Source organism: Streptopelia decaocto (genome assembly GCF_964273445.1).
Source record: "Streptopelia decaocto genome assembly, chromosome: 4".
Taxonomy (NCBI): Eukaryota; Metazoa; Chordata; class Aves; order Columbiformes; family Columbidae; genus Streptopelia; species Streptopelia decaocto.
The window spans coordinates 2,685,555-2,699,216 of NC_138658.1; the positions used below are offsets into that span (position 1 = coordinate 2,685,555).

At 39.0% G+C, this 13,662-nt stretch overlaps 1 protein-coding gene across 2 annotated transcripts in view; it reads right to left on the bottom strand.

Annotated features, from left to right (window-relative positions):
• Positions 1-13,662, bottom strand: part of CCSER1 (coiled-coil serine rich protein 1) — a 413,875-nt gene that overhangs the window by 361,761 nt on the left and 38,452 nt on the right. The window lies entirely within an intron of this gene.

Sequence of the window (13,662 nt, forward strand, 5' to 3'; positions counted from 1 at the left end):
AACAAGTCTGCCAGTTAAACAGAACAGGTAAATGGAGCTCTCCATCATTCCTGGACACAGAACACAGAAATGGAACACAAACTGACAATACTCCATTAATGACCGCCATGGAGAGTCTCAAGTGAGAGAACAGTAAGCAAGGAGAATTTAAGGACACAGTGATTACAGGATTTTCCAAAAGGGAATGCAATAATTTAATAGCCAGGCTATAACTTTCTTCTCACAATGTTAATCTTTCTGTTCATAATGTATGTATTTCTGGCAAAGGAGCCAAACATCTGCATCATATTCTCAGTGAACTGTAACTGTATGTAATGCTATGAGTATTACAGGGGTAGACAACTATGCAGAATGACCAACGTATTGTTTTTTTTAAAAGAACACTTTTATTTGTAATTAAAATTAACTGTTGATCCCTTCTTCCTTTCTTCTCACGCAATGCTTATACCATTGCAAGAAAGGACAGAAGGCAGGAGCTTCTAATTCCTAAAGGTCCTGTTTATGAGTTGTTGACTTGCAAAGACCTACAACCATTTGTCTTTCTTGAGAAAGGAATGGAATGGGTGAAATATAGCGTATCAAGCCCAAAACAGATTTCACCCTGGAATCAGTAAGCAGGAACACTGAAGTACATGATATAGTGCTAAACAATATGCATGTATTCAGAAATAAATCCCAAAGGCAGCAGCAAACCAAATGACCCTCACACATCGATCAAGAGAGGGAAGCAGGTAATGAAAGAGTAATATCTGCTCCCTAAATACTAAGCTCTTACCTCTATCTGCTACTCCCATATTCTTCCTTTTTACCTCCACCTGTACTTTCACCTTATTGGCTAAATCGAGATAAAATTTGGTCTGCCTTAAGAAGGCGCTTTAATAGCTGCTTGCAATCCCAATCTCCTCTCTGTTCCCGTTGCCCCCTTTTCCAACCCCTGCAACAGGCCAATGACTCAGCAAGTGGTTTCCAGATCAGATTGTTTTCCAGCAGCAGAAGCATTTACCATAACGAGTTCTTGTCAGGCTTTCTGCAAAAATGAGAAAAGAAAATTCTTGTACTGCCCCAGGCATTTTGGAGAGCAATGCTACTTTTTGCTTTTCCTGACCCTTTTTTTTCCTAGAGCTTCTTAAGAAAAAAGGGGCTTGAAGAACTGTTTTGAACGTATTTTTTTACTTTCTCAGGCAAGAAGGAATCTGCTTGTCTAGTGACTGACACATCTAAGTTTAGGACATTAAAGGTTTATTTACACACCGTGAAGATCTAGTGTGCTCTTTCACTCATTTCTCGCATCTTCAATTCCAGGATTGTACAGGAAGAGGGCACAGCTTTCACTTCCGTTTGTGTAAAAATTGAGAAAAATATAACCTCATTAAAAAGAGGCTTTTGACTAAATTTGTACTATTTCCTTTCTGGAATTGAAATTAAAAAAACATACTGAGAAAGAGGATTAAATGGAGCATAAAGTAAGTAATCTACACTGCAGGTGTTTTCCAGTATTTGACAATGCAACTTGTATTTGAATGTCAGAAAGAATAATGGTGTGATCCTTGGCTACAGCCAACCTTTTACACCCTGTCTTACCTCATGCAAAAATGCAATTGATTTCATTAGGAGTTCTCCAATACATTATTTCTGTCCAAATAGAAAATACAATCCTAAAACAAAATGTCATCTGCTCTGTTCACTATGATGCTCTAGGAAATAAAAAGGGAGGGTATATTTTTTCCAAGGTTACAGAACCTTATTTCAGATAACATCAACAACCAGCCCTCCTTGACATGCAGTCTGAAGCATTATTAAAAAATGCTAATTGATCCATGAATTTCAGAGCAACAACTGTCCAAGTCAGTCCTAGTTTCTTCCTGCAAATCTGCAATGAAATATTTATGTGTGTGATAGATACCAGACTCCAGATGGACTGAGATGGCAAGGCCAGGATGCCCAGTACATAAGCATGCAGTAACTGTACACTTTTTAGATTGGCAATTCAAATGCATTTTTTAGTATAAATATGGCCTTCTGCCTTCAAGGATCACAGACTAAAGGGAGTAAAAGTGTCCTGAAAAAAACCTGCTGTGATTTGGTGGTTTATTTCACAACTTACGGTATTTGCACTGGTAGTTAATCAAAATACTGTTGCTACCATGTCTATTAATGATGAATACCACCTAGAGCAGAACACTGGGATCTATGGATGACACCTATTCTTCAATAAAATAGGCTTCCATCTCCTCTCCCTGAGATTATTTTCACTGGCTTGTTGCGACTGTTTGTGATGCCCTCTGATACCCTTTGAGGCAGGATTTTAGGATAATTTTTTGCAAACAGTTAGCACCAAGGCTAAGACCACCGTAGGATGGAAAAGCTCCTGGCAAATCAGAACGAAACAAAGAAACATTTCCAGAGAAAACACAGATCCAAAGCGGGACACCAGGGCCAAACAAAGCAAGTGCCAGCTCACTGCAGCTCCCAACAGGAACAACTCCACTCATCCTCCTCACCTTCTTCTTTAAGGGAAACAATGGCAGCCAAGCGCTGTTAAGAAATTCAGTAGATAATGTTTCTCCTCTCTAAAGAAGCAATCAGAAACAGCACAATAAAACCAAATAGCCCACAGGTTCTCAACAACATCTGGTGCAGAAAGCTTCATCTCCAGGAGCCATAAAAGGTTTATCTTGCCATCCTTTTATATGCAATATGTTATAAGCTTTCTACCATTGCGGTCTCTTCTTGGCATTTATTCCTGTAGATATCTAATTTTTCTACTGTTACTAAATAAAAGGAATGCTTTTAAAACATAATCCTGCAGCCATTGCATCCACAACTGGAATATAAGGCTGAAGGTTGTATTTGGATGTTTAATCACGACTGACGTGCCTGTGATTAGCAGAGAATCTTGCACCCAACCCGGCTCGATCGCATACCTGCTCCATTGTTCTCTCCAAACATTGGTAATTACAACACAAAGCGAAAGTCCCTGAGTTTGTCACTTCCATTACGTTCTAATGAGATTTTCTGTTACCACGAACACCTTCTATTAGCTTATGTCACCTCCTGCAACTCCTCACATGCAAATGTTACAAGAGCATTTTATAGGTTGACAGCTCGAGTTAATAAATGTAGAGAAAAATAACATGCCAAGCATGGAGAAGTGACACAAGTATCCCCCTTAGTCCCCTAATAAAGCTTGGCAGCTCTCACCTAAAAATGTAAATTATGAAAACTGCCAAATTAAGAAAGGCACCATCTTTTTTTTTTCTAATCAACAAAATACATATGATGAAATAGGAGTTTGAAGTGCATAGCTGCAGCAGGAGAGGAGCAACAGCACCACCTCTGTCAAAAGTAGCTGTATAAAAAAGTTATTAGCCAGGGATATTTGTAATTTTTCTGATGTAGTGTTTATTTTGCAGACTGTTACATGTGTGAAAAGTAGATCACTTCCATTCTGCTTGTGTTGGCTGAACGCAAAGAAAAGCAGAGAGAGAAGAAACCAAGAGCTGCTGAAGAAATACATTACCAGAATTGTTGCAGCCATGATTGACTGAAGATGTGGGAGGGGCAAGAAGAAATAATCTCTTTAACTGGACCAATTTTATAGCTAGAAAACACAGACATTCCCTGGACACAAACACTTCCAGGATAATTACTTATTACCTAAGGAACAGGCCCTGAAAAGGATTTATGTGCCAAAAGCTCGCTCATTTTTTCTTCTATTTCAATTAGACTAATAAAATCTATTACCTGCACTGTTCGTATCTTTCTGCACAGTGGTGCAGAACATCTTTTGACAAGAACAAATATCTCTTCACAACATCCGTGGAATTCAACGCAAGCGGATGACAGATGAATGAACCGATGAAGAATATTCACTGGAAGGCTGACACACAAGTGGTTATGATCAGCAGCTCTTCCAGAAGACATACACACAGCCCTCAGACAAATCAAAACCCTGCACAACAGCTGCAACAAAGAAAATCCAAAGTCAATTATTTCCTACAACACTAGAATAACTTCATATGTCATCCCACTGAGCTACAACAGGACTTCTGCTTCACTGAATACAACCGATAACACAAAATGTGTGTTACTGCTTGCGCTCTATTTTTTTTAATGCACAAATAGTTGTGTCGGCTTTACAGGAAAGAGCACAGTGGAAAATTGCCAACTAGGAAGCGATTTAGAAAGAGTTACTCTCCTCACTGAGCAATATGCTTCCTGATGGACTCCACGTTCATATCGTTTGCATGAAGAAGGTCTAAGTGAAGCAACAGACTTTCCAGCAAATAATTCATCTTCTTGGGAGGTGTTGTATATTTTACCCTGCAGAATTATTCATTTCTGTTGTAGCTATCAACTAAACATAAAACAAGACAGGAATGAGGTGGGATTTCTGTCTTTCTGTAACAGTTGTTTTCACAAATGCTTGATACAGTATTATTATTATTTTGTTACAATCAAACAGTAGAAAGTCTCAAAATATTCTGCAAAGTAAGATATGTGAAGACCTAAACCAATTTAGGACTTAGGCATGTTTTTTCCAACAGTTGGTTTTGGTTTTTTTTTCAAAATACTTTTTGGCTTTTGTTTGTTCTTTAAAACAAAAAAAAAAACAAAACACCCAGCCACACCATCTCTTCATCCACATCCATCTCTTCATGCTTCCAGTATCTTTACTCCAATCAAACACATTGCCCTGGACCCAGTGGTAACTGGTAGGGTTTTACAAAATGTCCTGTACAAAAGGTCCAGCCAAAGTATCCAATGGCCCTTTCCAGCTCTAGAGATCTATTAATATTTTTTTTTTCCCCTGTTGAAACCTGTGGCTCCAAGTGTACCAGGAATTCGTTTGATATCACCTCTTGTATACACATGAGCACATCTGAAATGCAATCCTAATTCACACTGGGATCTGCTAATCCTTTCTGCTCCCCTTGAATAGGAAAATAACTTGCAGTACTTCTGTACAACAATATTGCCTCAAGCTGCATCTTCCTACCTTTGAAATACGTTGAATGAATAAAAAGGGAAATATCCCTTGTCACTCGCCAAACAACTCTAAGCTTGAACGAAGTCCTCAACAGAATCTGAGTGTTTGTTGTAGTTTGGGTAAACAAATACTGTTTGTCATCACAGCACAGACCAGACTAATGAGAATGAGTCTGTTCATCAACTATTAAAACATGTAATAATGATGAAAGCACCCAATAATAAGTTTTCACTCACCCACAGGACCATTGGCTTTTCTTTCCTAACAACAACCAGACTCACAAACCATTTAGTTTTGGCAACTTCATATGTTTGCTTCAAAAAGGAAAGCTCCATTAAACAAACTGAAATGTGCATAACAGGGAGAACAGAGGATCCTAAACCCTTTTATCGGACACCCTGCTGCACAGAATTTTTAAAAAATAAATATTGAACAACAACGAGTATCTTTGAACTTCTCTAGTTAATAGACCTTACAGACCTCCTACAGTGCGGCAATAAACATGCCTCAAGAAATCAGTGTATCACTTCATACCGTTTAATAACCCCACAATTGCCTTTGTTATGCAGACTGTATAGAAGGGTGAATGCTATCTGAGAGCAAACCCACGCATTACTGCTGCCTTTCTTTCTTGTGTTAGTGCACATGGCATCCCTGCTCCGCTTCTATTCTCTTCCCCCTGTAGGTCCTCCCCATACACAGTGAGTCCACTTAAAGCATCAACTTCAGAACAGTTTGGCATCCAGTTTCCCAACTCCAGTTTTTAAAACAAGAACGGCTGTGATTCATGAACCATGCCTGAATGGCTGACTATTCCTTTCACTTAAGCTCAAGATTTTTATTCATGTATCTGGATCTCTTTGAAATAAAAAATCTCACAAAGACACCAACATGCTGAGATTCAATGTCTCATCTTACCAATGCTTAATACAGCTGATCAAGAATCTGACATCCACAAACCCCCATCCTAAATCTGTCTATTCTCAATATTTCATTTGCACTAATAAGCTTTGTAGGTCGCTACTTACTTCTTAGTGGGTTATTTTACTCCTGATTTTGCAGCTGGGCACAGAAAAGTAAGAATTGCATTTCATTCTTCCAGTATTTGCTTACTTTAGAAATACTAAGAGAAAAATATATATACATATTTATGAATATACATATTTGTGAGAAATCAGGAACACTCTATTTCATGTGTATGTACCAGTCCTGACCATAGCTTGTTACTAAACCATACTATTTTTAAGAATCAACTTCTGCTTCTCTTCTGCTCTTAGAAACCCGAAAAGCAGTGCAAATAGCTCCACAGTTTGTCTCTGAAATAGAGGGAGTTCTCAGTCAGTAATGAGGATTTTTGTTTAAAAGACAGACAAGTTTTCCCACTGTGATCAAATCACAGAAAAGTCCTTACGAAACCTCTTCTTCCACCAGTAAACTTTAGAAATGATTCAGTGTAAAACCAAGTTAACCTACACATTACTCTGGAGTTGATCAAGAACTAATTTACAGTAAGTAGACATTGTGTTCCATGAAACCCGCATCTTAACATGTGCCTGGGAGCAAGCAGCAGCTCAAGTCAGGTCAGGACTCTGGCTTAATTTCCATGACTAATTTTTCTTCCCATAATCTGTAATGATTGCCCACACACTTCCTCTGGCATAGGAACGGGGAACACAAAGAACAACATCCCAGGCTGTGGGGAGAGCAGAAGTCTCCCAAAAGTGACCGGCTGGCTGACACAGTGGGGACAAAAGTAATGGCCTGGTATGAATGAACAGGTGACACCACATCCATTCATAATTCCCTTCGAAATAAATGCATCAGACAAACAGAACTCATTTCAGAAGCTTATATTTCCATCCATATGCTCTCCGGGATGCAATTCTGCCCATAAAACAGTTTGTGGTCCTACTGACTGCTTGTTTTCTCCCTCTTTGTCTAAATCTACTTAATACAGGCACAGTCTTGTTCCAAAACTGTCCATAAATTCCTTTTAATGTGTCATATGTATTTTTAGATATTGTCCTGAAGAATACCGAATCATTTAAGGAAACAACTCATCACATAAGCCTTAACCACAGTTATATGCCTGCAAAATAGGAACACAAGGCTGAAGTCTAAACAACAGCTGTGAAAAAGAAATATTGTGGTCTAGAGAAAAAAAAAAAAGCACATAATTGTCACATCAGAAAGGAGAAAATGCATCTTGTATAAAGACTTGAATTAGCAAATTAGGGAAGATGTCAGTGCTGGGGATACTTTGTGATTTAACTTTGATCAGAGCTAACATGAATGGAAGTTACAGGCATAAATCTCTAGGAATCAAGATGCAAAAATAGTCCTTTTTTTTTCTTTCCCCTTTTACTGGCTCAGAGAAGGGAAAGTGTTTCCAAACAAAAGCGCTTTGATACCAAGATCAAATTGCTTTCCGTGTCACATCTGTCCTCAAAGAACAGAGACAAAAATGACAATTTCTTATTCTCATCTGGAGGAAAGAACTCTGTTCAAATGTGCCTAGTGAAAACACGCCAAGACGCTCAGTACTGAGCACACTGCCACTCCTGTCCTCTCCAGTGCTTCATTGCTTCCTTCTCCATCCCAGTTCTTGCCTTCAACCCTTCCCCTCCTATCAGCGCTTCATAATCCTCCCCGTTTTCCAATGGGAACACAGCCCATCCTCCAGTACATCCTGCCCTTTCTGTATCCTCCTCGCTCCTCTCTGGATCAGGTCCTCACTTTCCCCACTCTAGTAAGGAGCCAGATTCCAAAAATTGGCAAATTTATAAAGACAAATGCCTGCCAGAATAACAGTCTGCCAAGCCTGCAGATTTATAAAGACAGTTTCATTTAACTAAGCATTCTCTCCCACTATTTATTTGTTTTACTGCACACAAGTTTCACAATGCTTATTTTGGGATAATTTCTTCAAAATATATTCCAAACACTTAAAATATGATTATTTGCAGTTAGAGTAACTAAGTCAAAACTGGTGGGTTTTACATTTATCAACTACAACATGCCAAAAAAAAAAAAAAAAAAAAGATGGCAGGAGTCGTCTTGTGCAAATGCAAACTTGTGATTTGTAGAGCAGTCAAAACTAACCTCATTTCCAAAAAGTTATCCAGTGAGGAATCTCGTAGGAATCATTTTTAGCAGTCCCGGTACAGTGCTGCTTGTTTTACAGGCTCAGACATCACAGGGTGGGTATGTGGGAGTAACTTTAAGCACACATATGAATAAAAAGCAGTTAAGCAAGAAAAGCTGAAGCTCTTCTTTTTGTCCAAGATGTCTGTCTGAGCAACAGAAACAGGCTTTGGCGAACGACTTTCCATTATCCTTGGATGGATTAAAACTCCTCAGCCCATTGCAGATGTTCAAGACAGACTGTTACTAACCATTTTAACTCCCCTCCCAGGATGTCTTTAGTCTCGAACACTGCATTTTAACTACGTGTTGTGCACTGAATTCCTCCAGCTAATACTAACTCCTGCTTCTCAACTACCAATGCTCTTCTCCTAACAGCTCTCCGGACTGCTCATGCAGTTTTCAATCCTGCTCAGTTATCTGACACTAGTATTCTTCAAAACCAAGAAAGCTTCTCAAAGTACCAAAACGCTAAAATGTTTGTTTCTTTATCAAGAATTAAAAGACAAAAATACACATTCCTGTCTTGAATTTAAAGCGTATTAATTTCAGAAAGGTTTGTGTTGTTTCAAGGTTGTGTTGTTTGAGTTGTGGTTTTTTTAATGAAAACATCTATTCAGTGAATTTTGAAATTTGCAAAAGAAAGACATTGAGCTGTTCACCAGGCTTATGTTATTACAATGAATTTTATTAGTTCTCCTGAACGAATGCTATGAATACAGAAAATGACCTCTGAGGTAACAAAATGTTTTCTAACACCTCATTCCTTTCCTGAATATTTTTGCCTGCTTCTCCATTAAAAGGTGAGCTAACCTAGACAGGCATTCCCAAATCTATTGTCTAGATATCAATCTGTAATCTAGCATGCACAATGTGATTCCGAGCCTTTAATGGGCCAGTGTGCACTTGCCCCCAGAGCAGCAGACACTGTTGCTGTGAACAGCAAGCTCTGGGCTCTGCAGACCATGTTCCAGCCACTGGCACATCCCTGACCCACGGTGCTCTTAGTGCTGCCTCCAGCAACGCACCAGCAAGACTGCAAATATAGTGACTTGAATGACACAACAGCATCTCCATTTCTCACTCCATTACCTTCTTTGTATCAATCAAAGGGATCAAAGGTCTGGAAAGAGTACCCTACCTTGAGTTGCTATAGCTTGAGGGAAAAAACACTGTATTTATTCTGAGTTGATTGTCACATGAGCAAAAGAATACAACTAAGCAGCTCACAGGAAAGCCCTGGAGAGCTCTGACCACAGGACCACTCTTGGTCCCGCTGTCTGAAGGACCCACCCAGCAGGCAATGACGTGCACAAGAAACAGCAGGAGCTTGTCACTCTATCAACAAGATGGGCCATTTTCAATTGTTATTTTCATAAAAAACAAATGAGTACAAACTACCTGTGACACACCTGACCTACATGATGAAAAACCTAATACACTTCTGACCACGGGATGTTTCATTCAACAACACTGTATAATGCATTACCAGATATTTCCGTGCAGCAAGAAATCTTTCCCTTCATGTGGGGAAAAAGAATCCTTAAAAATAACATCAACCCTAAAGACAAGCAGCTTTGGAACAAACTTTCTCTTACCATTAACTGCCAAAAACATTTAGGGACTGTAGTGAGACTCGCACACAAGTGTGTTTTGTTAGAAAAGATCCAGTTCACCCTTTTTGGGGCTATAGTGACTATGTCCTTAAAAAAGTACACACAACACTATAACATAACTATTAAGTCACATTAAATTAATTTCTGCTAGTTACTTGATCTCAAGAATTAACTCAAAGCATCTAACTACAGCAATCTGATTTTTACAAGCTCTTAATAAGTTAAAAGAAGTATATTACACCACAGAGATTCATTTCCCCCAGGGTATGTAGCTGAAAAGCTTCTAGTTGACTTGACCTAAAAATCACAGACAAAACACTTAAATCTCACTTTGCCATTTCCATTTTTTTAATGCTAATAGTACATGAAAGGCACTTTCTCCATGCTAAATTAAGAATATAAGGCCCAAATCACTACTTACCTATGATCCACAGTTCATTCCTATTTAGATCGCACTTTTCAGCCTTATACTATCAAAGTAGTCCTGACAGTTCTTGCTTTACACAGCTTGCACAGTTTCTTTCCACAAAGGAGCAAAACGCCAAATTCATTGCAAAAGGAGAATTTTTGTTACATTAGTACAAAGCTCATTATAAATGAACTCCGCCAAGTCCACTTCACATGCAGGGTGAACTGCTGCCTTCCAGGATTTACTTGAACAGTTCCATAAGAACTGATGTGCCTAAATATTCTCCCTGAGAAGCCCAGCATAACAAAGAGGAATTGGAATTAAGCAGAGATCCCAGAATTCAGTGACAAAATGTAACGTCTATTTTAACTATGAAAACACTTTCATGAATATTACACATATCAGAGATATTGTATGTATAGCAAATTAACCTGTAGCTGGGGAGTGTGTCCCATACAGTTTTACCAAACCTCTACAAGTCGCATTGACAGGTCACAAAAACAAACGCCTTCAATTCCACTTCCAGCTCTAGCAATCACCCACTGTAGTTCATAAACCATTCAACTCATATTTTCAATTGCATCTGCCACCTAATGTGTTGGTGACATATTGCATAAAAATCTCATCTTCCAAAGGGTCTCAGTGTAGACTGTCAGAAAGTATGATGCACAAGGTCAAGTCCATTCTCAAGGAGAAAAGAGCAGGAGAAAATAATGTTAAGAAAACCTACAGCAAATACAAAAATCATCTCAATCTTCTCTAGACCAGCAGTCAACCTCCTTTCAACCACGCTCGGTGCTTCATCAGACACCAGTAAAACATCGTGCTATTTAGCACAGAGAAGAGAAACATGAAAAAATTTAGCCCTAATTCACGTACATTCAGTGAAGTCCGATGGAGAAAGGATCCTGTGGCTTCTCACGTGATGTACCAACAAGGTCAGAAGTGGTGCTTAACACTACTCAGGAAACATTAAAAATCAAGTCACCTGCGAGAAGCACTGATCACACTTTCACAAGTTGCAGATCTCTCACGAACACGAGGATAGATTTGAACACAGTGGTTTGGATAATTGCTCCATCATCACAAATACCATTTCTAAAGTACACTGGAAACCTGACTATTAATTGCTAAGTCACCCCAAATCACCTCAGTAACAAAGCCTGGGTACAGTGACAGTACAGTGCACAGAATGTCCAGGACACCTAATTAAAGTCTAGACACCAGCTGCTAATTAGATAATTATCACAAACAGGCATTCCAAGCAGGGGCCATAACACATTTCCACTGAAGTGACCTATGTTTTGCCTTTCTGCTCCCTCCAGAAACACAATGAGAATCTCAAATACTCACAGTTTGTATGTCTTTTTTCCCGCTGTTTTGTGTCTTTATCCTCTTATTCAACTGGGAATCAGATCCTATTTTTTTTGCAATGTGTTTATTCTAATTTTCTCTTAGATTTCAACTACTCAGGCTTACATTCTTTTCAATGGTCTTGATATTTCAGATCAGTCAGGTCTCTTACCATGCTGCTTTGCATTTTTCTTTCTTTTGGCCTGTCCTACACATTGGCAATGCAAACCCACCTAGCTGGAGAACAGCGAGGTCAGCCACAGCTCCCATCAATCTTCTAAGACATACTTAACTAGTCTATACGTTATGTCTAAATATTTAAAGTTGTAACTGATGACTTGATGGTTGGAACATTTGTACACAGCCATACGAATCTCTTTAAATTGCATCAGTATCAACCATGTTCATTTGGAAAGGGTCTATTATACTGCACAGGCTAATCAACATTAAACTGTTCCAAAACGTGTCCTGAATTACAGTTTAAGCTTTAAAAAAAAAAAAAAAAATTACTATGTAATGCTAAAACTTAAAACCATTTTTAGTGAAATGGTGGCACCTTGTGGCAAAAATCGGTCACTGCAAGAACGATGGCTTAGAAACTATTGTGATGAAAAACACCATTAGTAATGTGAGTAGTTAATTTCAAGTGTCTGTTTCTGTTCATTATTTACACTACTATGTTCATTATTTACACTACTATGTTCATTATTTACACTACAAACATTGTCACGTTTGTAAACTTCTTTAAAAAAAAAAAAAACAAAACTTTCTTCTCTCTCTAAATGTCCTTTCTGAGCAGCATCGCTCTTGCCCAGATTAAAAACCCTTTCAGCATCTCCCAAGTGAGTCAATGCCACTCTGGGGACCATCTTTGGAGGTACCCATGTCACCATGTCCTGCAATCCACAGCAGCATTTGCAAGCCCAGCCACAAAGGAGACTTTGGATGATACATGGAGACACGTGAGTGACATTTACCAAAACGAGACATGGATTTCACATCCTCTTGAGAAAGTCCCAAACCCCAGTTTCCCAACCCAGTTTCCATTAAGGGGATTTCACACTAAATCAAATCCTTCTCTGGGGACCTATCTGAAATGAGCAACCAGGTACTAGTATGGGCGAATCTCAGATAGGAAGACAATTTTAGCCCTCCTCGGCCTCTCAGGCCAGAGAGATGTTACATCCAGTGGCAGCCAAAGGAGCACAAAGTCAAACTTTGGCTTGGGAACGATAGGAGTTGTTGAGTTTTGGTATGAGCCTGTAAAACCACACCAAAAGAGCACAGAACTGGAAATCTAACATCGGGTTTTACCCATCTGTTTCACAACTCTGATAAACTGAAAAAATTCTCTCTTACAAAAGGCAGTTGTGTTCACACCTGAGTCTCTCAGGGATGTGTTTGGTCCTGCATCACTGTGACATAACAGCTATTGGGTAAACCTGAAAAAGGAAAAGCCTCTTTATTTATGTAGTTAGTTTAGCAACTCTAGGCATGGCTAAGAAACCTGGAGCTTTTTGCTTTCTATGGAAAGCTGTTTTCAGATACAAGTACAAAACAAATCCTCCTTTTTTTCAGCTAATATGTTGAATACAATACTTCAGACTAATAACAGCCATAAAATTTGTTTTAGTAATACCCATAAGCTGAAGAGCGGATGCCATTGCTGTAGATGTTCAATCTTAGCATCTTTATTTCTCTCACTGAGACATACACGTGCAAGTATAAATTAAGCTCATCCTCAAATGTTTATTCTTACTAGCTGTAGGAAACCACAACCTTGTCAGCTAGTCAGTTCTTTCTATTCTTTCACTAAGGAGGTTTCCAAAGTACTCTGCTGCAGTTATTCTGATCTATCTCAGCTCTTCCAGACCTCAGGACCCTCAGGTGTTCGCAGAAGAGATCCTTTCCTCTTCCCCTCACCTTGTGCTCAGAGCGAAACCATTCAGACTTGCCACCAGTTTCAAAAGAGATCACTCAGACCTTTCCAACGAGCCTCCTTACAGACAACTTCATCTCTGTACAACTTCTGAATCTCATCTCGCTCCTACCAGACATACAGGTCCATGAAGTAACTCACACAGTAACCAAAAAATGTTGCCGCAGAGTAGCCCACTGTACTTAACCTCAGAAACAGTCCTACTGAATTT